Source organism: Lithobates pipiens, unplaced genomic scaffold (genome assembly GCF_037356315.1).
Source record: "Lithobates pipiens isolate NorthernLeopardFrog02 unplaced genomic scaffold, aLitPip1_a1.2 Scaffold_27, whole genome shotgun sequence".
In the NCBI taxonomy this organism is placed as follows: domain Eukaryota; kingdom Metazoa; phylum Chordata; class Amphibia; order Anura; family Ranidae; genus Lithobates; species Lithobates pipiens.
Window position 1 is genome coordinate 85,314,608 of NW_027507788.1, and position 14,580 is coordinate 85,329,187.

Genomic DNA, 14,580 nt, shown 5'->3' on the forward strand with positions numbered 1-14,580 from the left:
CTTTATTTCTTAACTCCTCCCCCTTAAGACTTCTCACACTTTTTAACCCTTTGTTGTCTCCCTATTCCACATAGTCATGCCCGGCCCTGCACTATTTTGTTTCTCTTTTGTTCGTTCCGGGCCTCCCTTGACTAGTGTAGTCTAGATATCCCCAACCTTCTTTTACTGTCCTTGGACCACACGTACTACCCCAATCCCCTTTTCTTTTACCCCCATAAAATAATGAAACCACACAGGAGTTTGGAGTATAAAAATGGCCATAGCAGCCTTTTTATTATTAACCAACTATTAAATATTTTCCAATTTTATCATATAACCTTTGTAACGACAACTTTTAAATAACAGTCTATTGGTCTATGATGGTACCCCCAAACCTAACACTTTCCACCACTACACTGCGGGACCTTTTTCACCATAACAGGCCTCCAGCCGAATGATCAGTTTGGAGACAACCCCCTTCCCGCAGTGCAACCATTACCGTATTCCAGCAGACACCGTTCCACTGGAATAAACCAGAGGGGCACATACTACCGATGAGCCCCCCACCACTTCCATCACGTATGATTTTGCCACCATCAAAGACCAAAGACACCGCCACAGCCCGCAAGGATAACCCCTTACCCTTAAGGGCCCCTCCACACCCGCAGGGCCCGCTGAATCTCCTCCTAAAGACCCAGCGCCCACCGGTCAATACCCCCAGCTGAGAGGTGAATCCCCTCGCCCCCCGGAAAACATACCCACCTTAGGCTCCAACTCCATGTGTATAACAGCCCAAACCCCCTTACATGACACTACTCACCCACAACCTTTTACCACATACAGGCTTTATTATACTTTGCCACTGCTAATGCCCAAATCTTGTAGTCCGGGCAACAATGTCGGACCACCCATGAACCCGGCAGGGAAAGGTTGAGCGGAGTGCCACCTTCTGACTTAACAGCCGAGCTTACCCCCCCCCCCCCCCGATGAGACTGACCCCCAAAACATCCTCTCCCACCGGGAGAACCAGAACGTCCAGTTGCCTGACTGAGCCAAGCTTAATGTTGCACTTCCGGTACCCCCTGTTCCACACCATCCCAGGGGTCCCCATCCAGTGGATACACACCTCCTCCCGAGAAACACCCAGCTGCCTGCTATCTGATCCATCCTCCGCCCACCTGGCCCCCCAACAACCTAGGGATGCCTCAATATCCAGACAAGGCGTATGTGCACTTCATCCGAAAGGACAGAACAACAAACAAGGGTATCACCAAAGACACGGGGATGCCCCCACGACCAGACAAGGCATATGTGCACTTCATCTGAAAGGACAGACCGACAAACAAAGGGGGTAGCACCAACAGATCTAGGGATGCCGCCATATCCAGACAAGGCGTATGCACACTTCATCTGAAAGGACAGAACGACAAACAAAGGGGTAGCACCAACAGACATAGGGATGCCGCCATAACCAGACCAGGCGTATGTGCACTGCATCTGAAAGGGCAGTACGACAAACAAGTGTAGCAGCCACAGACATATAGATGCCCCTATATCCAGACAAGGCAGATTTGCACTTCATCTGAAAGGACAGAATGGACAAAACCAGGATAACACCAACGTAGAACACATTCCACAACTAAAGCTGAGCCAATTATTAGATAGCTGCCTCCAACCCCGTACCACGCCCACTCCCAAGTGTGTAACAATATGTAGGCAAACGCCAGTGCGGAAATACCTACCTTCTCACCGTGCCATCCTCATTACCTCCACCTCATGCAGCCCCACCCCTGGCACCCCTGTGGTTGCCCATACAGTCCAACCCCCACCGCCCTAAGGCTTTTCCGATAAACTACCACGACTGGAACGTGGATACTCCGGAACCCCCTTTTGCGCCCCTAGAATGGCCCACCCCCCTAAAAACTGAACACTCCAAGAGTCCATCACCACCCTCCCAGGGCAAACCTGGGAACCAGGCAATGTAAACAGCTGCACACTCATCCCTTTCCCTCCGTTCTGACCTAGACCTACCCAAACGGAACCACACTACCCTCCCCGATAGCCACATCTAGAGCCGTAAAAACCCCCCCTTTATGCCGCCTGCAGGGGCCCACCAACACCCCCCCCCCACTCGAATGGCGCCAAAACGCTATGTAAAACAGCTGTATAAAATTGTATCCCTTAAGTCAAGGAACACATGGAACCCCAATGACCCCCCAAGGGTCCGCAAGCATGTGACACCTCCGAAGCCCTGTAAACGCGTGTGGCTCCCAACACCCCATCCGTGACGTCCATCTGGCCCCCGAGAGCGGAGGAACAAAGCCAAACCAGCCATTTGCCGCCTAACGGAGGACACCGCCCCCCCATACCTTCATGTGCATGGAAGGAAAATACCCCACCCACTGTCTGACCTCCGACCCAACCAACACAGCCCCCAGCAAGCCATACAAAAACCATCCATTCACTCCTTACCGTGTTGCAAGCCACCCGGCCGACCCACTCACCCCCCGGGGACCCCCCCTTCTCTGCAGATGGAGCTAGCTCCCGAACTCGGCCCACTAAAAACCGAGACAGGAAATCCAACAGAGTATGGACACTTCCCAGGAGGCGTGTAGCATACATAACAGTGGTCAACCGCATGCAATGCCCAAACGAAAATGGTGCAGCAACCACACCACCATCTGTTAGGACGTGGGCATGCGGTAGACAACCTGTACCGCACACAGTGTCAAACTGCCACCCACTCTTAAAGGTCCTACACGTCTCCCCCACAACTCCATAGCCTGGACCCTGCAAACCAATTAATATCAGCTTACTCCCCGGTCCCGCCCAAATCGATCGCCCCTGATACTCCTCCAACACGTGCGCCCAACAGTCCGGTCCCCGTCGTATTCCTTAGAAAAACCTTATAAATCGGGCCTGGGCCTGCACCCTGGCTGCTGCCACCGCCAACCGTCGGCAGAAATCCCTGCACGCGGACTGCTGCGACCTGCAAAAGTAAAACCCCCCAGTAAAGACTGTAATCACCCCAATCAAACCCCGCTGACCCAACATCCCCGAATCTCAATCCCGACCACCTCCGTTCGCGGATCCGGGGCAACCCTGATGCCCCAGAAAAGTAATATCTGCCCTCGAGCCCTCAGTCTATATAACCGCCACCCATGGCACGCCGAACCCACTTGCGAAGTGCCGTAACATAGACAGGAGAATCGCACCCCCCTTTCGAGGTCGGTATCCCCACACCCAGAAAGGCATGCAATAGCGGATGACGGAAACAGGCCCAACATAGTCTCAACCACCCACTCCACCGTGACTAACATATGAAACTGCTTGCAAGGCATGGAGCAACCCCTGGCCAGACCTCCATTCCTGTACTGGTCCCTTGCCCCAGCATCCCCGAAGAACAATGAAAAGCTACCTCGATGTCAGGCTAAGCCCCGAATGTTCCTTTCTCATAGCGCTACACCACCTGTCAGCAACTTCAAGGAAGAATCAGACGCCGAACCAGCTTAGGGGTCCCTCGCCACAGTAACCGAATCCCAGCTGGTAAACGAGAATTGGGGCATAAGACTAACCTCCTTCGATTCCTCCCCAGGGACCCCCCCCCATTGGTGAACAAACCAAATCCCACCATATTATTTCCTCTTTTTTTTTTTTTTTTTTTATTGTTTATTATCATAACCAGGGCCCTCCCCCATGCCCCACCCTCTCCATATTTACCGAAAAAAAAAAACAGATTTGTTTCGGAGCAGACCGGAAATACTGCACCATAAACGGCACCCCCGCCAGGGAACACGGCAGCCCAAGAAATCTTCTACACACCCATCAGCAAACAGCCTAGCCGCCCCCCCAATCAGGGTACCTAGTTTGGAAAAGGCTGCATACTTCCCCTTCTCCCCACCGTCACCATCCCCCTTGTTCGCCAACTCCTCGACACAGGCAAAAATCTCCGAAAAACACCGGGACAGGGGATAAGAACCCCCACAGCAGATGCCCTCCTGCCCAGGACAGCCGTAACCCCCCAATCCACCGTAGCTCCCATATAAATATCGAGGCGGGTGTCTCCCCAGCCCCCCACCCCCTTGAAGAAAAACTGCCTCGGGGGGCCCCACGTCCAAAACCCCAAGCGCCCACATAGGCCGATATCCCGCCATCCCACCAGAGAGATCGACGAACCACCCCCTTCCCGTTTAAAGAAAGTACCATACTTCAGCCCAGCGGACCCCCACCGTAACCCAATGTGCCCCCCCCCAATGGCCGCAGTATAACCGGCAAGAGCCGAGCAACGTGCCTGTTGTCCCTTGACCGTTCGCTCGTCACATAGCAAAAGCCTGCAGCCCAGGCACAACGTCCCAAAATCTCCAAGGTGCAGCAAGAGAAGAACTCCCCATACTCACCCCCACCGTGCTGGATCCGAATCCCCGCCGTAAATGGGCTCCCAACAGCCCCTCGGAGCACCGGGAAACCCCCTACGTGGCCACTGCAATCATAACCTACCCGGGCCCCCCCTGCACCCCGCACATTGCACCAGCCTGCCTACCAGGACGCTTGGCAGGGGGCCTTGTCAAGGCCGAGGGGGGGGGGCACGCCCTGTCCGCTCTTTTCCCCCCGGCAACCCATGGGTTTACCCACGGGGGCCCCCAAACAGGTCCTACCAACCCCCCAACAACCGCGCAGTTTTCCCACTGTCCCAAAAGTGCCAGGTGCAAATGCCAGACGCCCCGGGGACAACCGCTGCATCCGGACGTGCCCGCAGCCTAGCACCCCCAATTCCCCACTTCCAGCAACTGACAAAGAGCATCAAGAACTCGACGTGAGACAATGTACCATCTTACCTAGCTGACGGGTAGGGCCCCACAGCCGCTGCTCCTGCCACTCCAACGATGCGAGATCCCACGGCTGCTCGTCTTCCAGCAAACTGGACCGTTCCTCCCCCGACCTCACCTCATGAGCTGGGCCCATAGGTGGAAGCAGCCTCCCAGGTGCAGCATGCCTGGGGGCCGTAGATTCCCAGCTGCACAGCGGGCCTCTCCCTTTCGGTGGATCCGTCCACCACAGCACAAGCCCCACGTTTGCCTATCTCCAGGTGGGCCGCCCCGCTGTCCTCCCCCCTACCGCGCTTCCCACAGTCCCCGTGGAGCCGCAGAGAAACCCAGCACCCCCCGCTGTCTCACCCCCCTGGCTGGCACTGTTGAAGGGGGGGGGGACGCAATCTCCACCGGCCCGCGCACGCTGTCAGGGAACGGGCGCCATTATGGCCCACCCCACCCCCCCGCTCCCCCAGCGACTAGGAGTTTTCTGTACCTCATGGGGGCGAAACCCCCGTGTGATCCTCGCCGGTGGGGTCGACGGACCGCTAAAAAGGGGGGGGCACCGAAGTGGCGCTGCTCGCCGCTGGGGGAGAGAAACAGGGGCGAGAAATGCCTTGTGTACCGGACCGCCGAGCGCGGGAACGAACCTCCCTCCGTGGCCTGCCTCCTCCGCACGATCCCCATACCGCACCGCCGCTTGGACGCCACTCTGTCCCCCCGCTTGTCGCTGCAGCCCGCCACCACGCCGTGAAGAAAGCGACCTCCGTGTAGCTCTGACAGAGGAGCAGCCTGTGTAAAACGGCCTCCTTCTGTCTCTCTCACTGACTGTTCCCGGAAGTCCCCGCCTCCCCTTTAAATAAACTCTCCTCCCCCTCAGATTCCTTTATTTCTTAACTCCTCCCCCTTAAGACTTCTCACACTTTTTAACCCTTTGTTGTCTCCCTATTCCACATAGTCATGCCCGGCCCTGCACTATTTTGTTTCTCTTTTGTTCGTTCCGGGCCTCCCTTGTTATTCCTAATTCGCCTGTTACTTATCCAGACTGCCTGACCTTGCTTCTGTTTTCTATGCCTATTACCAACTCTGCCAGTTCCTGATCTTACCTGCCTGGCCTCAGCCTGAGACCAACCACTCTCTCACCTGCCACCCACTTTGACTTTATCTTGACTTCAGCAGAGGGCACTTTATTGCATAAAGATTGTCTTGACCATTGCCTGGATACTGACTGCACGCTTGCCTACTGACTGCACACTTGCCTGCTGCCTGCCCTGACCTTGCCTCATCCTTGGACCTCCTACTACTACTGCTTTATCCTGTCTCCATATCGTAGCTTTGTTCCTGCAAACACTTGGTGGGGTGATTTTGAGGGCTGCAGCCATCTTGCAGCAAAGTAGCCCAGGAGCCATTTGGACCACCGGCCCAAGGCGCTCTGTGTGGTGAAGACCTAGCTGACACTTAGAATCCATGCCTCGGATGAGCCTACATTACCTGCCGGGAATGTCAATCCTAGCGTATTCAGTCTGCAGTTAAGGTTTAAAACTCAAAAGATGTCTACCTAATCCACATTTTAGGTAAATCTTGTAAAAACCACCAAAAAAAATATCAGCATACTAACATTTATAGGTAATAACACCAGGCTAGTTAAACCAGGGAATATCAGATTGTCTCCTAGGGCAGGGTTCCCCAACCCCTGGGCCGTTGCTTGCTTGCAGCTGGGCTGCGAAGGCTGCACTGTCTGACCTGCAATGGCAGGCAAGCAGAGAGATGACATCCCTCACGCCTGCCCAGATCACCTCTCTTCCACCCTCGCAGTGGGGCCGCTACATTGTGGTGAGGCAGGGGAGCAGAGAGATGAGATCATCTCTCATCGCCCACTCGGATCACCACTCTTCCACCCACACAGCGGGGCTGCTACACTGCTGGAGGTGAGGCAAGACAGCAGAGAGATGAGCTCATCTTTCACCGCTGGTCCCACATCACCGCTTTTCTCCCTCACTGGCATTTGCTGCTACCACGGCAGATGACAAACCTCATTTGGTGGCAGGTGTGACAAACCACATCTGGTGGCAAACCAAATCTGGTGGCAGGTGGCAAACCAAATCTGGAGGCAGGGGGCAAACCACATGTGGTGGCAAGAGGCAAACCACATACAGTGGCAGGCGATGTGGCAAGCAACAATCCACATCTGGTGGCAGGTGACGTGGCAAGTAGCAAACCACATCTGATGGCAGGTGGCAAACCACATCTGGAAGTAGGTGACCATCCACATCTGGTGTCAGGCAACGTGGCAAGCAACAATCCACATCTGGCGGCAGTTGACATGGCAAGCAACAATCCACATCTGGTGGCAGGTGACGTGGCAAACCACATCTGATGGCAGATGGCAACCCGCATCTGGTAGTAGGTGGCAATCCACATCTGGCAGCAGGCAACATGGCAAGCGACAATCCACATCTGGTGGCAGGTGACGTGGAAAGTGTAAAACCAAATCTGGTGGCAGGCAAGCTGGCAAGTGACACACTGCATCTGGTGGCAGATTCTGCATTATGGTGAGTTGAAGTATTTCAGTTTATATTACAATGTAATGACAGAAATAATGTGCTTCAATCATCCTGACACCATATCAGCCATGGTGCTGTGATGGCTGAAGCGCTAACACCAGCCATTTCCCTGACATATTGTCTGCGAAAAGCCGCATTAAAACCCCACCCGGGCCTTGGCACGCTTTTATTCCACAATGCCGGTCCTCGGTGGCAAAAAGGTTGGAGACCACTGTCCTAGGGGATCAAAATGGGATTCTTTTTTTTTGCCCCTGCTGGACCAAATTGGAACATGCTTATTTCTTTTTTTCTTGCTTTCCTCTGGATCAACTGTAGATATAGGATTGTGTATTGTGTATATGGACGTGTTTTATTGTTTTATTTTTTTATTGGATGAACTAGATGGACTTGTGTCTTTTTTTCATGCTAACTATGTAACTGTTTGTTTTGTGCTCCTGCTCTGCACTATATTATTCTCTGGAAATGCTGACTCTTTATTATTGCAATTTAAACCCCTATTTTAGCTATTCCCTTCTCTCTCAGGAACAGCTGACAATTCCTTCTTGTTAATGCATCTCCCCATTTATATTCTGGAGGCTTCTGCTGTTCCCTGACTGCCACTTGCATCCTGGTCCCCAGAGCCCTCGTAACAATTCTGTTTATCTGCTTCCTCTTCTAGTGCAGGGGCTGCCTGCGTGTTGTGGAAGGTACCCTACCTCTTTCACTGATTTTCTCTCTAATGCTCCCTGCTTGTGCTAAATGATGAATGATCATGCCGGATCCATAAAGATGAGTTGCAAATTGAATTGTGCAGAGCTCAGTGGTGAGACAGGGAGCAGGAAATAAAAAAGGGTAAGAGGGTGCACACACTTGACCTATGCATTCGGTAATTACCCCTTCCGTAAGTTTTCTTACCCATAACTGTATCAATACCATTTTACCTTTTCCCATTCCCAATAAATAGACCACACCGGAGTTTGGAGTATAAATTGGCCATAGCAGCCTTTTATTTAACCAGAACTTTAACCAAAATAAAATAAATAACTTTAATGTTATAATAGAAACATACTTATATACATATTGCAACAGCAATTACAACTCCCAGTCGTTTGGTCTTTGACGGTACCTCGGTTCCATTTAACGTTACTATTTTCCAAAACCAAAAACCCACTGCGGGACCAAATTTGTACCATACAAGGCCTCCGGTCGTTTAACAGCCCGGAGACAACCCCACCTTCCCGCAGTGTAACCAAACCCGTATCCCAGCCTACCCTTCCGCTGGGATACACCAAAAGGGGCACATACGACCTATGAGCCCCCCACACCGTTCCATCACCTAATTTGTTTTACCCCGTCAAAGACCAAAGACACCGCCTTCCACTGCTATGACGACCTCCACCACCGAACCTGCAAGAAAAATGAGAAACCCGACAGCAATCGGAAAACAACAGTACAATAACTCAAAATAAAGGGGCGGGTGGGTGGGCAACTTCCACACTTGTGACCCACGCTTCCTGTTTCAGCTCCTCCCCCTCCTTATATGGCGCTCCGCCCTCTCCTCTCTCTCTCCTGCCGCTCCACCCCTCCCTCTTTCTACTCTGCAGTTTAACCCTATAAGGGGCTACCTAGCATTTGTCATGCCAGCCCTGCACCTACGTCTAGCCTGCGTTTCCGGGCTTCCCTTGACCTATGCATTCGGTAATTACCCCTTCCGTAAGTTTTCTTACCCATAACTGTATCAATACCATTTTACCTTTTCCCATTCCCAATAAATAGACCACACCGGAGTTTGGAGTATAAATTGGCCATAGCAGCCTTTTATTTAACCAGAACTTTAACCAAAATAAAATAAATAACTTTAATGTTATAATAGAAACATACTTATATACATATTGCAACAGCAATTACAACTCCCAGTCGTTTGGTCTTTGACGGTACCTCGGTTCCATTTAACGTTACTATTTTCCAAAACCAAAAACCCACTGCGGGACCAAATTTGTACCATACAAGGCCTCCGGTCGTTTAACAGCCCGGAGACAACCCCACCTTCCTGCAGTGTAACCAAACCCGTATCCCAGCCTACCCTTCCGCTGGGATACACCAAAAGGGGCACATACGACCTATGAGCCCCCCACACCGTTCCATCACCTAATTTGTTTTACCCCGTCAAAGACCAAAGACACCGCCACAGCCCGCAAGGATGACCCCTTAGCCTTAAGGGCAACTTCCACACTTGTGACCCACGCTTCCTGTTTCAGCTCCTCCCCCTCCTTATATGGCGCTCCGCCCTCTCCTCTCTCTCTCCTGCCGCTCCACCCCTCCCTCTTTCTACTCTGCAGTTTAACCCTATAAGGGGCTACCTAGCATTTGTCATGCCAGCCCTGCACCTACGTCTAGCCTGCGTTTCCGGGCTTCCCTGTACTGTTGGTGGTGAAGGGAGCCTCGCTGTACAGATTACTGCCTGTGCTGCAGTGGCCATGTTAATGGAATGCTAAATCTATAAAACTCTTTTTTAGAGACGTGCGCCAGATAATTCCAAAGCTCCTTCCAGTCCTACATGCATGCTATCAATTCAGCCAACTTCCCCCCTCCCCTTTACCAATACATGTCTTACAAATGAAAAAGCCAGTATGGCAAAATGATATAAGGTATCTCTAGAGGATCCAGAGCAATTTTGAGAGCTACCGGCATCTCAACTGAGAGCTGCGGATTGCAACACTGTAAAATAATGGCTACATTACTCTTGTAATGTCAGGTCGCAGAGCAGCATGGCGTGAAGGCAAAACTGGTCATAGATGTAAAGGAGAACAATACATAATAAAGAATTCCCCAGCTCTCAGTCCAACTAGTCAACACAGTACCCAGTAACTGTTTCTTATTTAAAGGAGCTTTTTAGGCTGGGCTTCTCCTATGGGTCATAGGAGTGCAATTTGTTTTGCACTCCTGTGACCTGTTTTCAGCGGAGAACGCTCTGAGCTGATGTCACTGCCATCAGTCGAGGCAGCTCGTCATCCCGACTTCCAAGCCAGGATCCGCCACCTGGCTTGATTAATGGCAGTCTCAGAGAGCTCTTTTAACAACTTTAATACAGGGCACTTCCCACCAGCTTTCAGCGCTGTCGCATTTTAAATGACAATTGCGCGGTCATGCAACACTGTACCCAAACAATATTTTTTATAATTTTGTTCTCACAAATAGAGCTTTCTTTTGGTTTATTTGATCACCACTGGGGTTTTTATTTTTTAATAAACAAATAAAAAAGACCAAAAAATCTGAAGAAAAAAAAAAGTTTTTCTTTGTTTATGTTTTAAAATTTTGTAAGTAAGTAAAATTTCTCCTTTACTGATGGGCACTGATGAGCCTGCACTGATAAGGCAGCACTGATGGACACTAATGGGGTGGCACTGATGGGCACTGATGATGAGGCACTAATATGCAGCACTCATGGGCACTGATATGGAGCACTGATGGCCACTCATAGGTGGCACTGACAGGCACTTATAGGCGGCACTGATGGGCACTGATAAGCAGCAGTGATGGGTGGCACTGATAGGCAACACTGACAAGGAGGCACTGGTAGGCATTACTGATGGGCACTGATTGGTATCTATAATGGACACTTATTGGCACCTCTAATGAGCACTGATTGGCATACCTGGTGGTCATGGGTGAGCATCCCTGTTGGGCACGGGTGAACATCCTTGGTGGGTCTGCACTGATAATCGGTCAGCGCAGCCCCTCCGTCAGGAGAGCAGCCGATCAGCTCTCCTCTACTTGCGTCTGTCAGTTTGAGTGAAACAAAGGCCGATACACGTCTCTTCCTGTTTACACTGTGATGAGCTGTGATTGGACACAGGTGACGGGTAACAGATCTGAGCAGATGATTGGCAGAGAGGAGGTTTAGTGTTAGGATGGTGAATATTCATTTGCTTTTCTAAAACAGCTGAGTGACCTGCGAGCGCCCAGCATGGCAATCGTAGGTCACCTTTTTTGATGCCTACTAGAGCCCCCCCTCTCGCCTCTGTAATTCAGGTGCCTGTCGGTCGAAAAGAGGCTGGGCGCATGAATAGGGGGTGGCAGTGGGGGTGGCAGTGGCGGCCATGGATAGAGTCATGCAATGCATGACTCTATCTATTGGTGCCGGGGGGGGGGGGGGGGTTGTTTGGAGGGGGGGTGCCCTTGCGCCCTTATGGATGTATTGCCACTGCTGAAATCCATAACTTCATCCAGCCACCACTCCAAATCACTCTCAAAGTGAGGGTCCCCTGTGAGCTTCACATACAACAGTCCCAGGCCACCATAGCCAAAGCCTTCTGTTGGGCTGTCATCTATCTAAGGATCTAAGGGCATGCTTGGGATACATGCCACCATGGCTCTGTAGCTCTCTCCAGCCACATCTCTGCCCAGACCAACCTGCTTAATTCAGCTGTCTGCTCCTTGTGCGGTTTTTCCCCCAAAAACAACACCTTCAATCCATCCTGCGACCAGTACATTCCCTGGATGGAGGGGAGAACTTTTTCCTGGTGTCACTGCTCACAGGCTAGCATTTCCTTCCAGAGTTTGCAATGAATCCTACCTTCCCAGCAGGACCTGCTCCGATACTGGTCCTTTGTATCTCTTGCAACCTCCTTCTGAACTCCTCTTCCATGGTGGCTGGTATCTGTACCTCTCCTCTCCTGCTATCCATACCTTGGATCCACGTGGAGATTTGGATGTCCCAGACTGCAGGAAGCATCCCACTGGTGTCACCAGTGTAACGAAAAGTCCCACACTCTGCTTGAGTGCTTTCGTCATTTACTGCTTCCTCCCAGTCTGAATATAGATATTCCAACCGCTCCCAACAACAAACAAGGCAATACTCATTTTCTTGCTGAACATGAACTGAACTGATTTATTTGAGATGACGCACAAATATATACAGCAGGCTGACAATACAAACTGTAACCAGAAACTTAATTAACATGAGCTAGTTATCTAATCATTTACCCAGACTAGGTGACTCAGAGATATGACCTTTCAGGGTAGACTTGCCATCTCTTCACTCACAACTTACAATACGCATAAGTAGAAACTAGGGTTGGGCTGAACACCCCTCCCCCCCCCCCCCCGTTTGGTTTGCACCAGAACATGCGCTACAGGCCAAAAATTTGTTCGAACACGCGAACACTCTTAAAGTCCATGGGACAGGAACGTGAAAAATTAAAAGTACTCATTGTAAAGGCTTATATGCATGGTATTGTCATAAAAAGTATTTGGGGACCTGGGTCCTGCCCCAGGGGACAAGCATCAATGCAAAAAAAAGTTTTCAAAATGCCTGTTTTTTCAGGAGCGGTGATTTTAATAATGCTTAAAGTGAAACAATAAAAGTGTAATATTCCTTTAAATTTTGTACCTGGGGGGTGTCTATAATATGCCTGTAAAGTGGCACATGTTTCCCGTGTTTAGAACAGTCTGACAACAAAATGACATTGCATTTCTAAAGGAAAAAAAGTAATTTAAAACTACTCGCAGCTATAATGAATTGTCAGTCCGGCAATACACATAAAAGTTAATTGATAAAAACGGCATGGGATGTCCCCACAGGGGAACCCCGAACCAAATAAACAAAAAAAATGGCGTGGGGTCTCCCCAAAAATCCATACCAGACCTTTATCTGAGCACGCAACCTGGCAGGCCATGGGAAAAGAAGGGGGATGAAAGAGCGCCCCCCCCCTCCTGAATCGTACCAGGCCACAGGGCCTCAACATTGGGAGGGTGCTTTGGGGTAGCCCCCAAAGCACCTTGTCCCCATGTTGATGGAGAGAAGGGCCTCATCCCCACAACCCTTGCCTGGTGGTTGTGGGGGTCTGAAGGCGGGGGGTTTATCGGAATATGGAAGCCCCCTTTAACAAGGGATCCCCCAGATCCCGGCCCCCTGTGTGAATTGGTAATAGGGTACAAATGTACCCCTACCATTTCACAAAAAAAAGTGTCAAAAAAGACAAGAGACGGTTTTTGACAATTCCTTTATTAATTTCTTCTTCTTTCCCTGCTTCTTCTTCCATCTTCTTTCTTTTGGTCTTCCTTCGGTGTTCTTCTTCTTACTCCATCTTCATCTTCCCCTGCTTCTTCCTCTATCTTCCTCCGCTTCCTCCTCTGGTCTTCTCGTTTACGTAAACAGGAGACATATGGAAGTCCCTGTGCGTCAGAGGGGGGCAGGGTCACCGGGTGGCCCCACCCTCCGTTATATAAGAACTGTCACCTCAACAGAAGCGTCACACAGCAGAAGACTCCCACTGAAGTGGATCGTGCGGAGGACAAAGCAGAGAAGAAGATGCTGGACGAGAAGACCGGAGGAAGATAGAGGAAGAAGCGGGAGAAGAAGAAGATGGAGGAAGAAGAACACCGAAGGAAGACCAGAAGAAATAAGATGGAAGATGAAGCAGGGAAAGAAGAAGAAATGAATAAAGGAATTGTCAAAAACCATCTCTTGTCTTTTTTAACATTCTTGACACTTTTTTTGTGAAATGGTAGGGGTACACTAGTACACCAGTTCAGGAGGGGGGCACGGGGTTCCCCTTAAATTCCATACCAGACCTGAAGTGTCTGGTATGGATTTTGAGGGGGACCCCCACACCATTTAAAAAAAAAAATTGGCATGGGGTTCCCCTTAATATCCATAACAGACCTGAAGGGCCTGGTATGGAATTCAGGGGGACCCCCACGCATTTTTTTTTCCCCTGTGGGGAAATCCCATGCCGTTCTTATCAATGAACTTTTATGTGTATTGCCGGACCGGCAATTCATTATAGCCGCGTGTAAAAAAAAATTACTTTTTTTCCTTTAGAAATATAATTTTGCTGTCAGACTGTTCTAAACACAGGAAACGTGTGCCACTTTACAGACATACTGTAGACACCCCCAGGTACGAAATTTAAAGGAATATTACACTTACACTGAAAATAATGGCAGTTTTTAAAACTTTTTTTGCATTGATACACTTTTTATGACAATAACTTGCATACTATCCTATAAAATTATCACTTTTGATTTCTCCCATAGACTTTTAAAGGGTGTTCTGCGGCTTTTGAATTTGCCGTGAACACTCCAAATTGTTCGCTATTCAGCGAACGGGTGAACAGCCAATGCTGAACATAAAGCCCATCCCTAGTAGAAACACATCCTCAAATAGTTTGCTAGGAGACAAAGGTGTAATAATGAACACAATAAACTATTGGGTGAAAGACCCGGACTTTCCAGATCTCATTAAT